The following is a 9,425-nucleotide window of genomic DNA, read 5'->3' as shown; positions in this document are numbered from 1 at the left end:
TCAGAGCTTCTCCGTTCGAGCTTTATCAGGCACGATGTGGCATCTCATCAATCCTGATGATGTTTTTTGCGAAAATGAGAAAATAGCGGAGAAATACCGCGATAAATACGTTGTACCATTTTATTTTCTGTGATGGTAGTCTTAACAATATGAAATAATTCACAGTCTCTAATGTAATACAGGAAGTCGAGCACACTGTAAAAAGAAGTATATAAAATTATTTTATTATATAAAAATTATAAAATTACGTAAATAATAATATGTACAAAAATTACCTACTAATTTATAGTGGAAGTATTTAAAACTGTACGTTGCAACTAGGAATGAATCGGATGGTAAAATTACCGCATACCGGTATCACGTTGTTTTCAGATATCCGATATCCGATGAGCCAATCCGGCCAGATACCAGATATTTCCAAGATATAAGATATATTTTATTTTTATATATTTTTATGTAATTTAATATATTTTTATTTTTATATATCTTATATACATTATATTAAATATTTTCATATTTTAAACTTGTAAAGTTTGACTATAGCCGAGCAAATCAAGGCTGAGATTCGTTCATGACTAGCAATCCCAAAATCCTAAAAAACCACCGATCATTTGAAAACGAGACCTTGTCTAAAAAAAGATCGATTTTCGACTCGCTGATGATGGTCATGTTTCCTCGAATGATGATCCACCCGGAAGAGAAAACGCAATGGAATAATTATTTAGTGCATTTGCGCAGTGTGTGAAAGCGAAAAGATTGAAAATAGCATAAGCTATTTTCCATCCTCACGTAATATACTTCTGCAGCATTGTAGATCAAAAGATGGAGATGCGTATATGTAAAGGCGGCCGTTAAATTTCAACGCGACGGTTTTACGGCGATGCCGTGCTTTTGTTACGCCCCGGGGAGCCGAGAGAGCGATGGCAGACACGCGATGAACAACACGAGTCGACCTCGTCGGCGAAAAATCGCTGACGTTGCTTAGATTTAGACTTCGCAGCGATAAAATGGCTACAGTTAGCTGGAGGAGTTGCTATAAACGGGGTTAAGTTCGACCGCGCGAGCTTTTTTTTTATGCTACGCATATCGGCTATACGTCGATCATCCCTATCGGCTGTTTTCCTGCCGATTTTTTTTCCACGCAATATGAGAAACTCGGCCGTGCAGCTGTGCCGAATCTAGATCTGATTTGCGAGGCTATCACGTGCACGAACGTGATGGCTGTACTTTGACGTAGCTTTCGATGGTGACGATCCATTCGCGGGGGAGCGTATCGCGCACTGTTGATAAGAGAGCAGATTAATTATCTAGAGGTCAAATGTCCAATTTTAGTAGGGAAATTGATTGGCTTGACACTAACGATTTATCGTGCTTATTTATTTAAATTGTTTTTCTTTTAAAGTTCCGTCTTGGATAAACTCGTTGAAATTTGAACTCTCTCTTCACACACACATACACACACATATATAAAAACAAATTTGATAAATTGGCACAGAGTTGCGAGTGCATAACTTCTATAAATAGTACCTAATCATTCGGGGACATTGTGGAAAACATTATTTCTTATGTCTTATTGTCGCAACGGTCTCGTCTAGTATGACTTTTCGAGATAATTGACCGATTAGATCGGCAAAGCCAATGTACTACATTCGAGAGCAGTCGAGATGCTGCTACAACGAGTGAATCAACGAACGGTAAGAAACGAGCGGTTATATTTGAAGCAATGACACTTATCGCACAGATGATTCAATCGGTTACGTCTATCTTCCAATTACTCGCTGCACCGCTGATCTTTATCTACGAGGACAGAGAAGCCTTCTTCCGCGCCAACTTGATCGATATGAAATTAAAACACAGATATATTACATTCATCTGTTCCTAATTTTATTAATAAGTAAACATATAGTTATTTATTTTTAAAATAAACAAAAAATTCTGTAGAAAGTTTTTACGTATCTAACTCCAGAGAGAATCAATATTATCTCTCATGAGATAAGTATAGTTTCTAAATTGGACCTGAAGAGAGATGAAACAATTTTCATTATACAGAAGGGAAGTTAAGGGTTAAGGATTAATAAAAAAAAAAGTATAACAATCTCTCGTCATAAGTTTCGCGCGAAACGACACATTTATCTTTGTAGCGACAGTTAATGGATTTTACTGATGTTCACTGGTGATTCTTGGTACTGTCCCATCTCGTAAATCGCCGCTGCAAAAGTCACAAGTTCTCACGCTGATTTTATGGTGTCGTCATTTTCATGTGGTGAAAACGCCCTAGTAAATGAGAATGAATTGAAATAGATTGAAATGAATTCAGATTTTCAAAAATACATATTCGAGCGAACGTTAAAATAAATCCTTTTCAAAAAAATATAATATTAACTTTTTTATTGTGCATCGTGTATATACTTCTCAATTCTGAATAAGAGACGCAGTTTTTCAATCCGAATGAATCCAGTTAAATACAATTGAATAAAAAAAATAGTTCGGTTTCGCCATTTTAGTGATAATGACGAAATAGTTATTTGCAAAGTTAATAAGTTATCAGATTAAACTTTTTTTTTTAAGAAGACTGGACGGTCCAGTTGGCAAGAATGTACAAAATTTCCACCACGATATTGCAGAATCATCCGTTTTCCAACATCGTGCTGAATCATTATTAGTGTTATCTATTCTAATGACAACGACATGTGCTTGGTGCACATGTACCAAAGTTTTTCTTATCGATCAAGAACGTTGCAGGAGTGATATCGTTCTTGGAAAATTCCTTTCTGGTATTGATTAATTAAAATGGTACTGTTTTATGTGGGAGCAGACTGTTATTTCGTTCGTTTACGCCGAAGGGTCCAAGTTCAGTGCTCGATCTGGCTTTCACATAATCAAGAGGCAGCGACAGAATTTTTTCTTTACTTTTTTTTTCTTATCATTGGCGCCAGCAATAGATCAAGTGTGCTCGTTATTATCCGGACTCGTCGCGAAATAAAAGAAAAACAAAAGGTATTTATGCGGCACGCGAACGCCATATATTTTTAAAATATTCATTGAAGACCCTTCTAATTCACTGCGTAATTAATTAAACGCGAGTGCAAGAAGCTGATATAAGCCACATAACATCTCTACCCATACAATTAGATAAGCCACGTAATATCTCTACCCATATAATTAAACATTTTATTAATTAGATACAATCGTATCCCCAATCTTTCTTACCTTTAATTTATAAATAAATAAAAGAAGGGCAATGAGCCAATTGTAATGTAAGATCTTTAATAAACGTATATATACAAACGTTTCGACACCATTTTCAATGTAAAATAACACTCTTACATACATTATCAGAAAATTCGGTCAAATTATATTGTCCAGTGAAAAATTAGTTGTATTCATAAAATGCGGTCCATATGTAAAACTATCAAAAGAGATCACATCTCACTTTTCGCAATTCTACAATCTTAATAATAAATAATACATTAACATTGCGTTATAGATTAAATTATCGATGTACATTTATAGTAAATTAAATTAAAATACAAATTAAATAAAACATATATACCTCATATTGTCTCAATGATATAAAGTAGACGACGATAGGAACACACAATTATCAAAGTTATATTTAATAAAAAAGTTATATTTAATAAAAAATAAGCCATGATACAATTGGATGTAACATTTAAACTCAACGATGTCAAGCGACGTTATGACAAAAAGAAAACAAGGAAATAGGAAAGATAAATGTACATCGATAATTTAATCTATAACGCAATGTTAATGTATTATTTATTATTGAGATTGTAGAATTGCGAAAAGTGAGATGTGATCTCTTTTGATAGTTTTACATATGGACCGCATTTTATGAATACAACTAATTTTTCACTGGACAATATAATTTGACCGAATTTTCTGATAATGTATGTAAGAGTGTTTGTTATTTTACATTGAAAATGACCCGATCGGTGTCGAAACGTTTGTATATATACGTTTATTAAAGATCTTACATTACAATTGGCTCATTGCCCTTCTTTTATTTATTGATTTATTTTAATTGAGCCATATTATTTATTTATTTTAATTTATAATTAATTAGGGTTGGAATCATTATTATAGAGATTATTCTTGATCAAACGTTAAGTCCTTTCTCAATAAACTGGTCGTGTATTAATGGAAACCGAAGCCTGGTTACACTTATTGTTAGATTTTCTCGCCAATGATCTTTTTATAACGGGAAAAATTGTGTCAGGTCACAGAGAGAATCGTATATATTCCGGGAAATGGTATAAAATATATTTCGCAATTTTAGACACTTGTGGCTCGATCAGCGATTCATATAGAAATTCATTAACTCCGCGCTAAATTGATATGTGAAAGTGTATATATGTGTGTGTGTTGACTCAAACCTGATTATAAAAATACTGATTAGAAAAGACGACAGCGTTTCACACTTCCGCCATAACAGCGCTCTTGGATAAACAGGAAAAGAAACAAAATATTTAGATAAAGAAAGTGAACATCAGAAAAATTAAATATCAATTTTATGATCCAATAACGTTCGTGTTCTCGTGTTGATAAAAACATGAGGATTTTTGTAAAATATTTTTAAAGACTATGTTAAATTGCGAAAATATCCTTGGACTTATTATAAAATAAAAAATATATTGTCTCATATTCATTTCTGGTTTATTTAATTACCTAGTGTGTGAAATGACCATCAACATCGATTCGATGTCGAATTGATGATTTCGATATCGATTTAACGTTGATTCGATATCGAATTAACGGTCATTTCTCACTAGATTATTCCGCATCACTATCAAAAGATAGAATTGTAATTAAATTCTCCTATTTCTCTCATTCCATTTCCTTTTTGTATGAAAAGCGCAACTTTTATTATGCAGAAGGTGACATCAATCCAAATTCGTCAGATTAGCATAGTTCGTAGTAAGATATATCGCTCGTCGTAGTCAAGAAATAAAACATTTTTCATTGCCAGAACAGAAGCCGCTATAAACCGAGCCATAAACTAACTTTACATCTCGTCGTACGTCAAAACAGACCCATAAAGCAAATATGGTTTTTTAGAAGCGCCGGCATGTCTCTGCCGTCTGCTCCATTCTGTCTCATCTTTGGCGGAATATTGAAAAAGTGAATCCACACATCTGCCAATGAGGACAATCATTCATTTAATCTTCAGGGTTCATCATTTTAATGATGGGAAAGGGAGGAGAGAAGGTTATAACTTATATGTCGCGATGTTTTGTCTCTCAACTCATAAGGTACAATTTCGTGCAGCGAAAGAAAACTGGCTTTTTATCCCCACTCCACCAAAACCAAAGCAACGTTCGAAAGCTGTTCGCTCTTCTCCTGCTTCCTTTTCATGAAACGTATCTTCGCTGACTTTAAGTTAACGAATATACTCATTTATTTTCGCTAGCTTTTAATTTATTTTAATAAAAATGGATTACAAAAACGGATTATGAAAATGAGAATACATCGAGTATGTAAAAGAATATACCCGTATAGTAGCAGCTACAGCTGCAACAAAGATTCGGAGGCGACACATAGCTGTTGCAATTGCTAATATACAATTATTATTAAAAAAGAAAAAGTACTGGATAACACCTATTTCCAAAACTCGCAGCGAACATGGCTTTTTCTTTGCTTCGCTCCCAAAATTAATCTTGGAAAACATACGATTCCATGAATATGACATGACATGTCATGATATTTGAGCGATGTTCGCTATTAGTTGAACAATATCAAACTTTGAGCCTAACTTCGCTATATACGAAAATTGATGGAGTGAGGGTAAAAAGCCAGCTTTCCTTCGCTGCATGAAATTGCACCTATAAACATCGCATCAGTATCAGCTGCTTGCCAAATTTAGCAAACAGCCATCAACTTCTTTATCAGCTTCGTCGCTTTCACGAAACAACGCCTACGAATCTCACACGCGGTAATTATGTTGCGTTTAGTTAGAATAGTTTAATGAAGATCAGCTATATTTACCTTTCCATCCGACTAGGGATGTCTCCTCATAAGGAGAGAAAAAGTATTTGTGACTATAATTGCAATAAAAAAAAAATAGTTTTAGAAGCTCCATTTATTATATACATAATATATATAATAATTAAAAGAACAATAGAACACTGTTAAATCTATCGTGTCAAATTTAATCTAATTTAAACCGCCACTGCTCCTACATTCCTAATTTTTTTTCTTTTATTAGATCACATTCTGAAATTTATACTTATAAATTATTTAAAAGATTTTGAAATTTTTTAAAATTAAATGTAATGTGTGTTTTCAATTTAAATTTTATATTGTTTATTACGGTTAATTTAGCATTAAAAGCTTTGCTTTAGCTCATATCCCTCTTATTATTTTATTTTTTATTATTTTAATTTTTGAAACAACAGAGTTAAACAGTTCAAATTGGGTTAAATTTGACAACGCAACGATATATTGAATAAGAGCAGTGAAGACTCAAATTAGATTAAATTTGATATAGATTTGATAGTATGACCTAATCGTCCTAATTCCTTGAGTTAAATAATATTTTATTATTTTTAACTTCCATGTGTGTCAATATGTAATTCAATCTATTTCTATGATAAAATTGTTTAGCTCCAGTGTTTTAATTAAATTAACAATACAAATTGAATAGAAGCAGAGACGCGACTTATAGAAATGATTTAAAATAACTCAAATTGGGTATAATTTAACACTATAAATTTAATAGTGTCATAGTCAGTGAGCGACCCATATCTTTTTTGTTATAAAGTATAATTATTACTAATATATAGCTATAATAATTATAAAAATGGAATTTCTAATCATAATTCTTTTATTATGCAATTATTTATATAGTCACAAATACCAAACATACGCGCAAAAAAATATTTTGCTACTTCAGCTAGAATTATAGCTGTTTTTTGTATCTGATAGAAAATTGTGTATCATACGCATAGAATTTATAACACAAATCTAAATTCTGTTTCTGTCATCTATATGATTAGATGCTATACATATACAATATCGCAGTACTTGCTAGAAATTTATCTATTTTAGCTATTTTTCGTACCTAAATAATTTTTGCTATAACTGCAAGATCATTTTTTTAAGCAGTTTTCTCAGTGTATTTTCTGCCTATTGTTCCTGCAAAAAGCAATTCTTGGCAGCTGTGACTTTTTTGTCACCGCAAACGCGATATGATCAAATTTTTCACCAACTTCGTTAATGAATTATCCTCGTTGCGGAATATTCTTAACACGAATTCACGCATCGGGGGCTGGTATCCATTCGTCGGTCTTATGCATTAGCCCATACCGCGGCCAGACGACTTCCGTTACGTGGAAGAAAAAAAAAATTAATGATCTTTCTGCCCTTAGATCTCTTTCTCTCACGCTGAGAATTTGACATTATCTTATTTTTATGTAACACGTTACGATCTTCTTTGGGACGTGTCCTATCGTTTTCTCTGTATCTTTAAAACGGCGATTTAACTCATTAAATTAAGCTTTTTGGAATAAATGGATTTGGGATAATTTTTACAGATAAGCATGATAAGGACTCACCCAATCGATAACTCCGGGAAGCTCGCTGATCAACGACTGACGGCACCCTTTTTTATCCTATCCACATTGGTCGAACCAATCGAGCCGGTTCTATTTTTAGATTAACAATTGAATTATCAAGAAACTAGTGATTGTTTTTATTACGAGCAATTGTCGAAGTAATTTCGAGAGAGTGAAGGTGTCAAAGGAAAATTTGAAGATGTTGAAAAAAAGTTTTTTTGTATTTGTGACTATAATTACATGTTACTATAATTATTGTTATTATTGCTGTAATATTAGTAATAATAATAATATATGGTAATTCTATCAACAAATATATATAGTTGATATATAGCAAAAATGACTCTAAATTATAGTTATTATTGTCATAAAAATAATTGCAATTATTATAATTTAACTGTAATTTATAGTTATTTTTGGGACAATCGTATAAAGTACGGTTGGTCCAAAAAATTATTATACAATACACTAAACAACAACGTTTTCAATACTCAAAATGAATAATTTCTAATATTAAATTGGCTAATATTAAATTGGATTTCTGATGATGAAGTCAGTGTTCTACACAAAACAACCAGCGAAATGTTTTTAATCTTACAGGTGAATGGCAATCTAAATAAAAATGTAAATCTATAAGTCAGAAACATTAAATAACAATCTGATGATCCAACAATATCCATCTACGAGTTGATAAAGTGAAAAGTAAGCTTATCGCGGAAAGTCTTTAAATAAACATGTTAAACTATAAACGTCGCTTTTTCAGGCTTATTTTAAGATATTATTTCAACTATATCCTCTATAGGATTTTTTTCAATTATTTCATACGAATAATTCTTAGAATGATCCTCCCCATGAATAATAAAAAATATAATTGTATCTAACAATAAGAAGAAATTACACGTGACATAATTCAAAAAATTTGAGCCAACAAAATATAATTTTGGTTTCCAGACTTGACATATCAATGTAATCGACCCGTATTATCATGATTCTTCAAATAGCTTTACTTACTTGATTTATCAGCCAAGAGAAGTAAATTCTATTTTTGTACAAACTGTCGGCGATAACAAGGAACATACACTTATCACAGCGAGACCTATTTCTATTTCTGAGCATATTTCTGAGAAATATAATTTCCTGATTAAATTTTGAATTATCCCGTTTTAAGTTCGTTGACGCTGTTCATAGCGGTTTCTCAAAGTATACCTACGCAAATATACGCAAATAAAATATTGTCCTTACACGTTATTGATGCAGAATAAATGGGAGAGAGAAGATCATGCGCACGCGTGCATATAAGTACTCCATGTGAACTTTAATAGATTATGTATTTTGATGTGAAAAATTAACTTTTATACGGCGTTTTTAGAAATCCTGACCTTATTCTCACCTATATGATAATAATCGATGAAACTTAACGCGGCTTGAAATTGCAAGGGTTAAGCAGCCTTAAAAAGGAATAACGCGCATATTCCATTAATTATAGGGTGCATTCCGTTTCACGCATGATGCGCATGATGCATCATTTATCCTTGTTGTTCACCGAATGTTAAACAAGGATAAATGATGCATATACACATCATGCGTGAAACGGAATGCACCTATAATACGCTATAGTTTGTTGAAGACTTATAGAAAAATATATTGTATATCGCAAACTTTAAAAAAAACAGTCAGAAATATGGATATAAAAATTCATAATTATGAGAATTATTCCAGTTATATACTGCAGTTCAATAAAAATACACATAAAAGATATAAATATCCTACACACACACACACACACACACACACACACACACACACACACACACACACACACACACACACACACACACACACACACACACA

The sequence above is a fragment of the Mycetomoellerius zeteki genome, unplaced genomic scaffold (genome assembly GCF_001594055.1).
Source record: "Mycetomoellerius zeteki isolate Tzet28-1 unplaced genomic scaffold, Tzet1.0 scaffold332, whole genome shotgun sequence".
In the NCBI taxonomy this organism is placed as follows: Eukaryota; Metazoa; Arthropoda; class Insecta; order Hymenoptera; family Formicidae; genus Mycetomoellerius; species Mycetomoellerius zeteki.
Note: the sequence above shows the minus strand (reverse complement) of the source record.